Consider the following 13,952-nt stretch of genomic DNA (forward strand, 5'->3'; position numbering starts at 1 on the left):
GTTTTCTTTTTAAATGATTTCCTTTAACTTACTGTTAAAAGAAGAAGACTATACTATTTTTGGTGCTGAGATCTGAACCCATAGTATTTTTATTGAGCTACATTCCTAGCCCTTTAATTTTTTTTTTAAATTTTGAGACAAACCCTTGTTAAATCATGAAAATTCCCAGTTAAAGTTATACTTGCAATTTTCTTGCCTCATCCTCCCGGAGTGCCAAGATTATAGGCATGCACCACCATGCTGGGCTTATCATGTTTTAATATAATGAATAAAAAGCCAGTGGTCACTGACCTTCCATAGAAATCATCCTTGGAAATAAGAAGGAAACAGGCCTAAGATACCAGTTTCTACTCAGATCCTCATGCATGTTGGAAGATCTCAGTCACATTTGTTATGTAGAAAATAGCCTTTTTAAAAGCACTTTTACAGACATACCAGTGGACAATTTCCATCATACATATGGACACTTTCCATAATACACGGTCAGAGAAGTAGCACTGAGAAAGAACACACTCTCTGGCTGGGTGAACTAATAGAATTTGAAGTCCTGTGTGGACGCCACATACAATCTGTCTGCGCAATAGTCATTCCTCACTTGGGGAAGCTGGATGAGTCCAAGGTTCTACTCAAATGCTCAAGCAAGAGGGATGTAACCCAGGGCTGGGCACGTGCTAGACCAACACTGGACTCCTGGGGTATATCCTAGCTCTCACTGTTCTTGAATAGTGAGATAAATTGGCTATTTTAAAAACACAATCCGGGCCGGGAAGATGGCTCAGTAGAATAAGCGCTTCCCTGGCAAGCGCATAGACCTGAGTTCAATCCCCAGTTCTGCAAAAACAAAACAAAACAAAACAAAACAAAACAAAACAAAACAAAACAAAACACTCCCCGTCACCCAATGAGGCAGGTGGTCTTTTATTTTCAGAATGAGTTAATGGAGTGTCTGTAGTGTGGTTGGTCTCCACCTTTTTGTGTCTTGGTGAGATTTCTTGCCCACTATCCCTAAAAGGAATTTCTTTTTTCTTTTACGTTTTATTAGTCTTATTTATTTTATTTATGTCTCATTGCACATACCTTCTCATAGTGGATGTTAATGGAAGCCACCCCTCCCAGTGAGTTGCCCAGCACTCCTCTTTCACTTCCGTGTGCTCCTAGAGGCCTGCACCTGTTTACTGGTGCACCTCTTCAGGGCTCTTGGGATTTTCCCTCCATCCACCATCCTGATCCTTTCCAACACTTTCAGCCTCTCCCCTGTTTTCAGCTCTTCCCACTTGCATGTATGCTCAGATTTTTTTCCACAGGTGTACAGTTACTGGACAATAAATAAAACTTCGAAGATCCAAAGTTATTTGACAAAATTATGTTTATTTTTTTTAAAGGAGATTACCTGTATTTTGACAGACAGGTCAATCTAACAGAGCAAAGGTGAGCAGAGTATAGTCCATTGCCCAAACTGGCCACATCCTATTTTTACAAATAAACCTTTACTGAAACACTTCCCTGCTTGCTCACTTTTGTACTGATTATTGTTGCTTTTGTGCTGCAGTGGCAGAGTTGAGCAATTATAGCAGAGACCATATAATCTGCAGAGTCAAAATTATTGACCACGTGGCCCTCTGCAGAAAGTTTGCTAAAGAAGAACCAGTTGTGTATTCTTAGGTGAAAAAATGATAATGGGATACTTCAAACTTGTCATGCTAGAACCATCAGCACATGAGAAATGTGGTCAACGGTCACAATAGACTATGACTTGATGGTTCAAGATATAGATTGTACACTGAATATAGCAAAATGTACCTCATCCAAGTTTTCAGTTTTTACCTGTGTTAAAAGAGCATGGTGACTTTGACATTTTCCTGTGGGAGTAGTGAGTTTTTTTGAGGCATGAAAGAAGGTATGAGGATGATAGTTCATTAGCACATGCATCTACCAATGTGGTCATCATAGCACAGCCATGAGGAATGACATCCTTGGGAAAACCCCTTTGCAGTCTGTGTATCTCCTTATGTCCCAGAAAATGCTCTGACCATATCAGTCCATAACTGCAGCCCACCTGTCCATTCAAATGGAACACTGTCCTCATACCTCCTGCCTGGAGGGAACACATACTCTTTAATCACAATTTGGTTGTCACATATTCTGGATTCTAGCATTAGCATGAGATGAAATAATACTTCAAATTGTTAAGACTAGAGCATTCTTGCCTCAGAGTATTAGGTGAGTCTCAAAGCAGAAGACAATAGGGATAAATTTTCATATTGTACAGTGAAATGCTAAGCACTTTGGTAGGACTTTGGTGAGCTTCCAAATTGGGTTTCGCAGCATTAACCAGTTTAACAATAACCCACAACCGTCGGACCAACTTGCATTAACCTATCTTTAGGCTCAAAACTCAGAGAGCAGGCCAAAGAACTCAAAAAATTAATCCCCCCAAATAAATGACTCAATCAAAAAATGGGCAAATGAATGGAACAGAGACGTCTCCAAAGAAGAAGTACAAAATGGCTAAATAAGTACATGAAAAAAATGTTCAACATCCTTGCCTAGCACAGAAATGCAAATCAAAACTACATTGGGATCCATCAAATCCTAGTCAGAATGGCTGTTGTCACTCACACACACACACACACACACACGCACGCACGCACGCACGCACACACACACACCTTTGTGTGTGTGGGGCAGCCAAATAGCTCAGTGTATTAAAGCACTTGTAAGCAGGCGCAGGGGCTGGGGGTACAATCCCCACACCTTCTGTGCCAGCCCCACTCCCTGGGTGTGCTGAGATGGCAATTGAGACTGGGCGTAGTGGCTTGCGGCTGTAATTCCAGCTCCTGAGAGGCTGTAAACAGGTGGATCACTATGAGTATAATTTAGTAGTGAGACTCTGAACACTCTGTAGACCCTTTCCACACACACACACACAAAAACACCCAAACGTTTGTGTTGGAAAGTTAACTAGCACAACTACTATGTAAATCAATATGGGGATTCCTTAAAAAAACTGAAAATAGGGGCTGGGGAGACGGCTCAGTAGAATAAGCACTTCCCTGGCAAGCGCATGGGCCTGAGTTCAATCCCTGGTTCCGAAAAAAAAAAAAAAAACAAAAAAAACCCAAAAAAACCCAAAAAACTGAAAATAAAAATTCTTTTTTTTTTCATTTCCATTATTTATTATAACCACATTTTATCAAATACATATGTCCCTTTACTTGCTACTTGCAGAGACTGTATTAATATTAAACTAAGCACATGCGTTCTCAGAAAACACAGGCACAGAACGTGAGGGAAGGTTCTGATAAATCATTATAGAACACCTACTTTGAAACATATTTTTACAATGTTTATTCTTTTTTAAATTTACTTATTTTTTCCATAGTTTTATTGAGAAACAAATAGCAATGAGACAGTTTCAAACCAAATTGGTAAGACAGTTTCAATAATTAACACATTGCATACTCTCTTCCTAGTGGTTATTTGCTGTACAAGATGCAGACATGATATCCTATTTACAAACACCATTAGAACAAATCCCTCTATTCATTAAGAGAATGTAACTACATATCTATCCTAACCACTTCGAATACACAGACACAAAATGGACATTCATCTGTATCCCCCTTTTTTTGTTTAGTTCCGTTATTTGAATATTATAGGTGTGTTAACTCAGCAAAATATTCTAAAAGAGTCCAGTAGTCCATAATAGTATTGGGTCTTCCGCTTTGCTGGCAATGTAAAAATACAGAATGCTTCATGAATTTGTGTGTCATCCTTGTGCAGGGGCCATGCTAATCTTTGTATCGTTCTAATTTTAGTATATGTGCTGCCGAAGTGAGCACTGAAAATAGAAATTCTGATAAAGCCAGCTCTGGCAACTGCCTAGATGCCCATGAGCAGATAAATAGATAAAAATATGAATATATAATGAATATATGTATATTCATCCATAAAAATAATGAGTGTGTGTCATTTGCAGGACAATGAATGGATCTTGAGCCCATATGTTAAGTGAAGTAAGTCAGACACAGAAACTGAAGTACTGCATGGTTTCTCTTTTATGAGAAATCAACAATATAAATAAAGTGTAAAATAGAAGAGAGACAAGAGAAAACAGAGAGGAAGACTTGTGAGATGGACAAAGGGAGTAAAATAGGGGAAAAGAGGATTGAAAATAATTAAGATACGATGTATCTATCCACCAGATGAAAATATTACGCATCATGAACATAACCAACAAATTGTCTAAAAATTTTTCAAATAGGCTTGGAAATCAGCACAAACTTTGAAAAAATTCATTTGTGAATTGAAGAGAATATAGGGTAAATAAACTAAAGTGTGTATGTGTGTGTGTGTGTGTGTGTGTGTGTGTGTGTGTTTGTGCACATGGGCCTGTGTATGTATTGGACTTAGAGATATGTGGATGGAAATACTCAATTATATCCCTTGAAACTTGAAGAAAAAGTGATGGCTACCTGTTGTATGCCTGAAGTCCAAAGACAAGGTGCTGCCTGCACACAGATTATGAGACAAGTTGCATGGAGAGTTTTCCTTTCCACGTGGTCTTATATGGCAAAGCTGCCCTTAAAATTACCCTGGAAGGGATCTGGCCACGGGTCATCATCGCTTGTATGTCACACATGAAGACCATGACAGAGATACGGCCACCCCACCGGAAGAGTCGACTGCCTGACCTGGGGACAAATGAATTGCAACTTTGCTTCAATTTAAAACCATGGCTTTAAAGTTGAAACTTTATTTGATGATACAAAAAAAGAAGTTTACAGCTAATTTTTTTTTTCCACTCCAATCTCAGGTGACCGTCTACTTCCTATCTCTAAAAATTGCACATTTTTCCATTTTGTATACTTAGAATCCCATAGAATCGTATCTATTGCATATACTTCCCCTCATTAGTGAGGAAAGTAGTGAAATGTGTTTGAAGTTCATCCATGTTGTAGCATGTGTTGGTATTTTTATTTCTTTTTATTGTTGAATAGCACTTATCAGCTGAATATATACTGGTTACGGGTACTTCCTGCGAGTTCTCTCGGTGCTTCTGACAAGCAGCAAGAATTGAGGCCACTGAACTAAACCTTCCCACTATGAATATCATTGAGATACCCAAGTAAACATGTTTAGCTTTTTCTTGGTTTATTTACGGTAAAAGAAAATCAACAAACTTCCTCCAACTTCACACCCCCATGCAGAGGGTGGCTCCTTGCCTTTCAGCTTTCCTTTTTGATCAACTCTTGGCCAGCTCTCTCCAGTTCCTTGTCTTCAACTGTCTTTTCTTCCTGTTGCCACCTACAGTCTGACCTGCCCACTACTTTGCAACTGTGAAAGCTGAAGATGGCTTGGCCATTTTTAGCTATAGACTTTGCAGCATTTTCTGCTAACAACTTCTTCAGACTTAAACATCATGACATTACAACTTTATGTCCTCTTTGAATTCCTGCTTCTTTTCATAAAGATTAGTTTCCAAATGACTGCCCATGTAGTGGCTTAAAACAGCACGCATTTGGGATCTCAGTTTTTGCAGATCCTCAGTGCAGGTCCAGCTTGCTAGATTCTCTGCCATGGCTTGAGAAGGTCAGATATAGTTTTGGAATGAAAATATCCTCCAAAGGCCTGAACATTAAAAGCTAGGCTGCTAGTCTGTGGAGCTACTGGGAGATGGTGGAACCTTAAGAAGTGGGGCCCAGTGAGAAGTCATGCCACTGGGAGTACCTTTGAAGGAATAGTGGACTCTAGCGTCTTCCTCCTTTTTAATCCTTGCTTTCTAGCTGCTGCGAGGTGAGCAGATTTTTCCCCTGTGTGCTTCTTTCCCTGATCTTGGCACAGGCTTCCAAGCAATGACCCAAACAACCATGGACCGAAATCTCTGAAACTGTGAGTTAGAATAAATCTTTTGTTTTTTAATTTGATTCTCTCAGGTATTTTGTCACAGTGGTTGAAAGTTGGGCTATACTTTGATCAAGAATCTTTATTGGGGAAAAATTGCATTTCAAGATCAGGTTGCTGCCAGAATCATTTCTTTGTAGCTGCAGGACCAAGGGCCCTGGCTTCTAGCGAGGTGTCAGCTGGAAGCAGCTCTTAGGTCCCGGAGTACTACTCACATGTGTTTGTCACCTAATCTTCTCATTACATGGTGTGTTGTTGATCAGTGTCTGCAAGAGTCTCTCACACTACTCTGCTAAGGCAGAGAATTACGTAGCATAAAACAATCATGGAAAGGATGTCCTGTCTTCTGGTCCATGAGCGGACTAAGTCACATGAGTGTCATCCATCGTCTTTGCAATTTTCTACAAGTCACACCAATCCTGCACGCTCTCCATTATAGTGGTAGCTGAAACACTGATTTAGTAGAAATAAAGAATAGAAGAATGGTAACCAGAATCTAGGAAGGGTTTGCTCAGGGAGAAGGAGGAGAGGAAGGTTAATGCTTACAGAGGTTCAGTTGGTGATGCCTGGCAAGATAGAATGACTTCATGTGGTCTTGACCTCTTAAAGTAGAATACACTTTTCATATGTTTTCCTAGTTCTGTACCGCTACCTCACACATTTATCTTTTCTGTGTAGTGAGACATTCCGAATCCTTTCTGATAGATGATTTGACATACACATTGCATTACTGTTGCCTGTAGTCACCCCAGGGAGCAGTTTGTTCCTTCCATCTAACTGAAATGTCCCTGTAACTTTGAATCTGCCCATCACCTCCACTCCCTGCCTTTATCCTTCCTCTTCAGCTTCTGGGAGCCATGCTTCTGCTTTCTGCTTGTACGAGATTTGGCTTTTGTAAGAGACCCACATGAGTGAGCCTATACTTGTCTTTGTGCATGTGGCTTTTTTGCCTAATGTAATGTCCTCAAGTTCTGTTCATGTCGTTGCAAATGACAGAAGTTCATCTTTTTATGGCTGAGTAGTATTCCACATGTACCACATTCTCTTTATCCCTATCTTGGCTACTGTGAGTGATGCTGCAGTACATCTGAGAATGCAGGTGTCTCTTTGAAATATTGATTTCACTTCCTTTGGAAAGTCCTAATTTATTAGTATTTTTTTTATCTTCACATCTTTTAGAGACTTCTGCAGAGCTTTTCCTTATCTTTTTTCCCCTTATCTTTGATTTGTGATTACTTTTTGTATACTGAGGATATTAACTCTTGATATTTCATAAACTTTTTTTGGTGGTACTGGGGATCAAGCTTGGGACCTTGAGCTTGCCAGGTGCTTATGCCACTGAGCTATCTCCCCAGTCCCAGAAATTTAAACTTTTTGTGCAATTAAATCTTTTAGTCTTTTTCTTTCTGTCCTTTCCTGTGTTTTCCGGCATCATATTAAGAAAACTACCCATAACTAGTATTATTAAAAATGACCGCTTCTACTTGGGGATATTTTTTACATTTAAATCAGTTTAACATGGATTTACAGTCTATTTTTATTTGATACTAAATTTATGTATACACGTAGATACATCCTGATTCAGCTCCCCTTGTTTCATAACGCAGAAGAGCAGTGTTTTAGTGACTTTTCACAAGCAGTTAATGGCAGGGCTGCGCCTGGAGCCCAGGACCCTCCCTTCCCAACCAGTGCTCATCCCCGCTCTTCCCCTTTGTCATTATCTGACTTACTTCATAAGCATTTCTACTTTCTATGACACTTATATTAACAGCTTAACCAGTGGTTTTCAGCTAGCATGCCAAAAATGCTTTTTATGTCTTCTGCACAGTTTCAATCAATGGGTACAATCTTATTTCAGCTGCAGTTGAAGCTTAAAAAAATCAATGTGAAATCAGTGACTGTCAAGTGAGGGGGGCGTGAGGTGGGAGGTGGAGTGGGAGAAACTTTGTGGGAGAGAGAATGCGCTATTAACACTGAGCATGGTGCAAAGAGAGACTGAATGCTTACAAAGGAGTCATATTTTATGCTGTCAGGGATCACTTTATCAAGAATTCTACAACAAGAAGTTCATTAAAGTATTCGCTGAAAAGGCTCAAAATAAGTGAAGTTTCTACATGCTCTGAATACAACAATCTTCAAGGACTTAGCAAGCTCAAGGCTGACTCATTCACTTCAACTGGCAGCACCTTAAAAACATCATTGATTTCTCCCACTAATCATTGTTTTCTGAGTTGGATAATTACCTGAAAAATCTTTGCCAAGCATTTAAAAACAATCAAGAAAAGGTGTTTGATGTTCTTTATATAAAAGTAAAATGTTAAGTCTATTAGCATAGGAAGCATTGTCATTTTCACCAAAGAAACTGTTAGTAGCTCAATCAAGACGGCCTACTCTCTCAGGATGCTGGGAACAAGTAAACATTTAGAACCGGTTTATCATCCTTAGAAGAAAAATGAGTATTTCTGACTTAAATTCTGTGTGACTTGAAAGGCACACTTAAGGCCTTCCTTTGATGGAGATTAGTTTCTAATGTTAATGATTAAGATACAATTGAGTATAAGAAAAAATTGCCTTTAAAAAGTTCATTGAATCATTAATAAGATAATATATGATAAATAGCAAAGCATCACCTTGCATCAAAAGATCTATGCAACTGAGGACCAGCTGACGACCTTGGGTTGAAGGATCAAGTTACATGAAAATCACATCCTTTCCAGTGTGTTGAGAAGGATTCAGTAGTTTAGATTTGTGAGTCTCGTTTCAGATTTACTCTCATGTTGCAGAATGTAAAAGATAAACCTCCATGTATACGTTATTATCCTCTCTTCTGTTTTCTTTGATTCTGTTGAAATTCTACTAGTACGGGTGTCATAAGAGTTGTGCCTTGACAGTATGTAGGGAAGTATAGGGCAGCCTGTGAATATTTGCAGCAAAAGTGTTACTAGTGCTAAAAGATCAATGAATTACGCATTTGGTAAGTGGATGGTTTTTTAGAAGGGATGAGACATGACCATACCATATCAACAAATGCACTGCAACTGTTGTTGACCTTTCAAGTCTTAGTTTGATACAAGCATGTCCCTGATGGATCTGATCAAATGAATGAAAGAAATGGAAGAATCTATGTCTGAATCTGTTGTAATTATTTTAAATCATGTAAGCCATGCCTAATAACTCCAGTCAATATAAACATATATGCCATAACATGTGCTTAGGCAAATAATATCAGCAAATATGAAAAAGATGGTAGGGGACTCAGAGGAGGAGGGGGAGGAGAGGGAAGGGGAAAGGGATTAAAGATAAACAGGCTATAATATGTACATATAATCACTCCACAAGAAGATTTTAAACTGCATGAATGTAAATGTGTTAATAATATTCTAGAAATCATCTAAATTAGTCCAAATTATTTTCCTCCTGATTAAGCTCTGTCTGTCTCTTATTTCACTTAGAAAGGCAGATAAAGGAAACAAGTTACAAGCAATGAAATTATCTGTAGGTCATAGATGTAGTATTGATATTCGGAGTATATTTGAAAAGAGGCAAAAGGATTATTGTAGTATTTGGATTAAAAAAGGAAATTTAAGAGAGTTATCAAAATTGTTTCAGTTAGAGAAGAAAGTGATATAATTTAAGAACTCCTCGCAGATTTACTGAGGACTCTGAAATGGAGAACAAGGACTGCTTTTTGTTCCAAAGAAGAGAAAGAAACAATTAAACATTAATAGACTGAAGCAGGCTTTGCTAATTGGAAGAATTTTTAAGTTCCAAGTCCCTTCTTTTATTCTTCCCTCCCAATATCTGCTGTAGAAACAATTCCTAAGGTTATAGAATATTTGGAAGCAAAAGTTCCCTTCCTGTAGAGGAAGTTTTGACATTGACTCTGGAGGTTGCCTTCCCGTAGGGAGATAGGGCAGGCAGCGGGGAGAAGGAAACGCAACTCTTTGGGCTCTTGTCCAGCCCCTTGAGAATTCAGTGGTTTCCAGGAGAGGCCTGTCGATTTTGAAGTGTAAGGACTAAGGGAGGCTGGTGTGGATTGTCTAACTCAAACATCTAAAGTCCCTGTAAGGTAATCCTCTCCCTCTTGAGGAGATAAAGTCATTAAATCCGAGAGTGGCTACAAAAAAAATCTCTTGTTGAGGAAGAAATGATGACTGTGTGGATCTAACTCAGAGTTGTAATCACTTTGCGTTTGGGGACAATTTCTAATTCTGTGGCTGCTCCAGCCCTAGTTAGGGGTATACAATTACTTAAAATTTCTGTTTAACCAAGCCTAGATGAAATAAAGAAATAAAACTTTGCTAAATGCCTGGGAATATTGCAGTAAACTAACAAACAGAACCTTAAGAAGGCAGTCAAATTTTAAAAAGAGTCAGATGTAGTCTCCAAGTAATCTTGTCACATTTGTGGGGTCTAGACATTTGTCTTTGGCCTAATTCTCATCTTTAGCACTCCACTCAGCAAAAACAAACAAACAAACCAGAGCCCCAAAACCAAAAGCACACAACTCATGTAGATATCTAGACTATCCAAATCAAGACATAGAGAAGCTGGACCCTGTCTGAGAGCCATTTCTGAGAGCCATTTCCTTTTTACTTGCCTGATGACAGATGCTATGATGACTTCACTCTCTGGAGAAGACCCTGCCCTTTCCCCTCATGGTTATGGCCTTTCTCAGGTAGACCTTGCTGGGACAGCTGTGTCAGATCACATCATCATGCCCCAGACAGTGAGATACATACAGAGCACACATGCAGTAACAGGGAGTTATTTCCTAACAGCCTCTTAGAAATCAGACATTTCTAAGATTAATTTACAATAATAAGAAACCCTTGTCTCCAGCTGAGGAATATTTATATCCTCTTTCAAGCCTTGGAGACATACTTGACATACTGGGGGACAGGTGACCTGTATCAACACTCCGCCCCCCCCAATAGGACTACTTTCTTTTTTGTCGTCACTGGAGCCAAGTGATAGCAACCCTAATGAGACGGGCAAGTGGCCTTTATGCAACTGCCACCAGTTCATCCTGAAGGCTGAAGTTTTATTTCTAATATTAGCAGTGAGTGAACGCTATTTGAGAGTAAGAAAGTAGGGCGGCACTGCGGACCACATTTCATGGCACTTGAATTGAGTGCAGAGTGATGGACGAGCTGCCTTCTTTCTTTAAATCCTTCATGCTCTGTCTTTTTCCGGAACTTTCAGTGGATGACTGAAAATGAATGATATGCTTTCTCTACTTTGGAAAAGAGAGGGAGCTGGAATAAAGTATAGGTAAATTCTTTTCTCCTGGTATTAGCTTCATCAGTCCAAAGTAGACTAAGTTACTTTGAGAAGTCCTGGAATACGCAATATTCTTCTTGTCCACATTATAGGGAACTAAATAATAATACACTCTATTAATATGGTTACAATTTCCAGATGCTTTAAGATACGATAATTAATTTCCACCCCACTTTTTTGAAGTCAGTACAATCCTATTCCTATTTCACAGATGATACACCTGAAGCTCAGAGACTGGAAGTGAGTTGTACAATGTAATAGCTGGAGAACAGTGAAGCCAGGATTTGGATCAGAATCTGCATGGCTCACACACTTACTTAGTACCGACCTGTCACATTCAGAACATACAATGCTTCAGATTACCTGATTTGGGTACTATCATTGCTTACTCCTAAAACTACTTTATGTTATCCTTATTACTATTATTTTTTTATATTTAGTACAGGGTGTATAGGGTCTCACTGTGTAGACTGGATTTGTAGTGATCCTCCTGTTTACAGCCTCCCAAGTGCTGGGATTACTGGCGATCACCACCACGCCCAGTCTCAATCACAGTCTCAGCATGCCTCAGGGGCAGGGCTGGCACAGCAGGCCAGTGTTATCCTTATTTTAACCAGAGTCAATTAAAATTGTTTCTGAGGCCAGAGCTTTCAGAGAACTGGGTAAGAGCTGGAAAAGTAGAGTATGTCTATGGAGGCACCCAACAGCCCAGCTGTAATGTGGGGATACATGGTTCCAGGAGGATCAGAAGAACTTTTTCTTGTGTTTTCTCTAAGTGTTTTGGCAATACAGCACACCTGAATGTTTGTTTCTTTGATGATTATGAAATTTCCTGAGCCTTTTGCAATATTCCCTAGGTCATGAGGAACAAGAACAGTGGGCCATATTTTCTTTCCAGCAGTTCAACTGTCACTTACACATGGAATATTAAAATTCCTCCTTTTTGAAGTATTTGGGATATAATTGCTCTTAGTCTTCTTGTTCCACTTTGCCCTCCAGGAAGGAGAAAGGTCTTGGCTCATTTGCAGAATTAGGAAGAGGAATTCTGACTACATGATCAGATCACCTTGTCTCTCCATTTCCCAGGCTGGCCTGCTCCAGGAGGGACAGAGCCTGACTGTGAGACCATCTTGTATATAAGATCACTTACTGTATTGTGAACCAAACCTTCCTTCTAAAGAGTGGTCTGAAGGCCCATTTCTATGTTTCACATAATGGATTGATGTGGAAGACAGAAAGTCTGCTTGCAACCATCTGTGACCATTGTTTTTCGTTCAGTGCCAGACTGGGTGTATAGCTCAAGAGCCAAAGTGGTTGGGGAAGCAGTGCATTGGTCTTGGGTCCATCCAAGATTCTCCTATCCTTCCTTATAGTAATGCAGCTTATACTGTAGAGATTCAGGGACAGCCCTACTGGTCCTTTTCCTGAATATCTTTCTGTTGGTATCCCCAGTGGGGAATAGGTGAGTACAGTTTGTTAGCTCTCATTGAAATCTCAACCAATTTTGGGGTCTAAATTAGTGAAAATGATCAACTAATGGATTATTTTGGAGAACTTTATAATTTCCAAGTTCTTGTAGTTGACTGAGTGTTAGTAAGAAGGCAAGTGTTTCTCAGTCTTGACTGTGGATCAGAAAAACTTAACTTGGTGTGTTTTTTAAAAATTCTGATTGCTTGGGCCCATTTCTAGAGGTTTTTATTTAGTATATCTAAACACATAGGACTTGGATATAGTTTTAAGAAAACTTGAAGTATAAAGAGCAGCTAAGTAAGGGAGGTCACTAAAATAAGAAACTGTTAAGGCCTCCCAATTTAATGGACCACTATTTTCTAAAACATAATGCTTTTAACTAGTAGGTGGAAGAGTTTAGATAACACAGTGCTTGACTTTTCAATATTTAGCAGATATTGTGAAAATTTCCCTTTCTAATTTGGTACCATTCCTTATGATTAGATTAGGGAGAAAGTCTCAAGGTAGTATTTTGTCTTTAACAACATAAACTGGATATTAATTTCAGACAACAGTGTGTATTCAGAATTACTGACAGGCTTTGGTCATACTAGCTTCACATTTATGGTTTAATATAACATTTTCTTTAAAGAACTAGATAGTTATCTATCTTTTTACTGCACAAATATTCAGCTGTATTTACAGAAGTGCGGCAATTATGATATTTCTTGCTTTCTAGTGCCCCTAGGTATATACGGCAGTAAATGTAAAGTTGTACATTTTGTGCTTGCAAGCATACAGCACTGGAATCATCTTAGGGGCTTCACAGTGCATGAATGTCTTGGTTTCATGCTGGGCATTGAGATTTGCCAAAGTTACCCAAATGTTCAAAATCATTGGTTTAAAGTACACCAGAGCAAGGCCTTAGTGGAAAGTGACTGTGAAAGAAATCACATCTGAAAAGATTTCATAAAATAAATAATATGCAAAGTCCTTTTCTAGTGGGATAACTAAGTGAAAAATCTGTATTTTCATATAAAATGAATTCTTAACATAGTGTTTTTACTGAAAGCCATAGGCAAGTGTTTTCAGGACCTTGGACAGAATCACAAGCAATTGTTTTAAAGGGCCAGTCCTGAATTGGAGAAAAATCAAGAGTTAAAACGGCACGAAAGGATTTGCAAAACAGTGACATTGAAAATATGTCTCTCAGGTAGGTGGATGTTCAAGAAGAAGGGGGTGGTGAATGTAAGCAAGAGACAGGAAAAGAAATATTGTGGGACTGTCCTGCTTCAAGGTTGTATATGGTGAGATTT

The 13,952-nt window shown here is 39.0% G+C and overlaps 1 non-coding gene across 1 annotated transcript; it reads right to left on the reverse strand.

The window, feature by feature from the left end:
• Positions 1-3,738: 3,738 nt before the first annotated feature.
• On the reverse strand, positions 3,739-3,842 carry LOC111813517. The gene has a single exon (XR_002818751.1). It is a non-coding gene; the product is annotated as a U6 spliceosomal RNA (small nuclear RNA).
• Positions 3,843-13,952: the final 10,110 nt, after the last annotated feature.

Source organism: Octodon degus, unplaced genomic scaffold, assembly GCF_000260255.1.
Source record: "Octodon degus isolate 3935 unplaced genomic scaffold, OctDeg1.0 scaffold00195, whole genome shotgun sequence".
NCBI lineage: Eukaryota > Metazoa > Chordata > Mammalia > Rodentia > Octodontidae > Octodon > Octodon degus.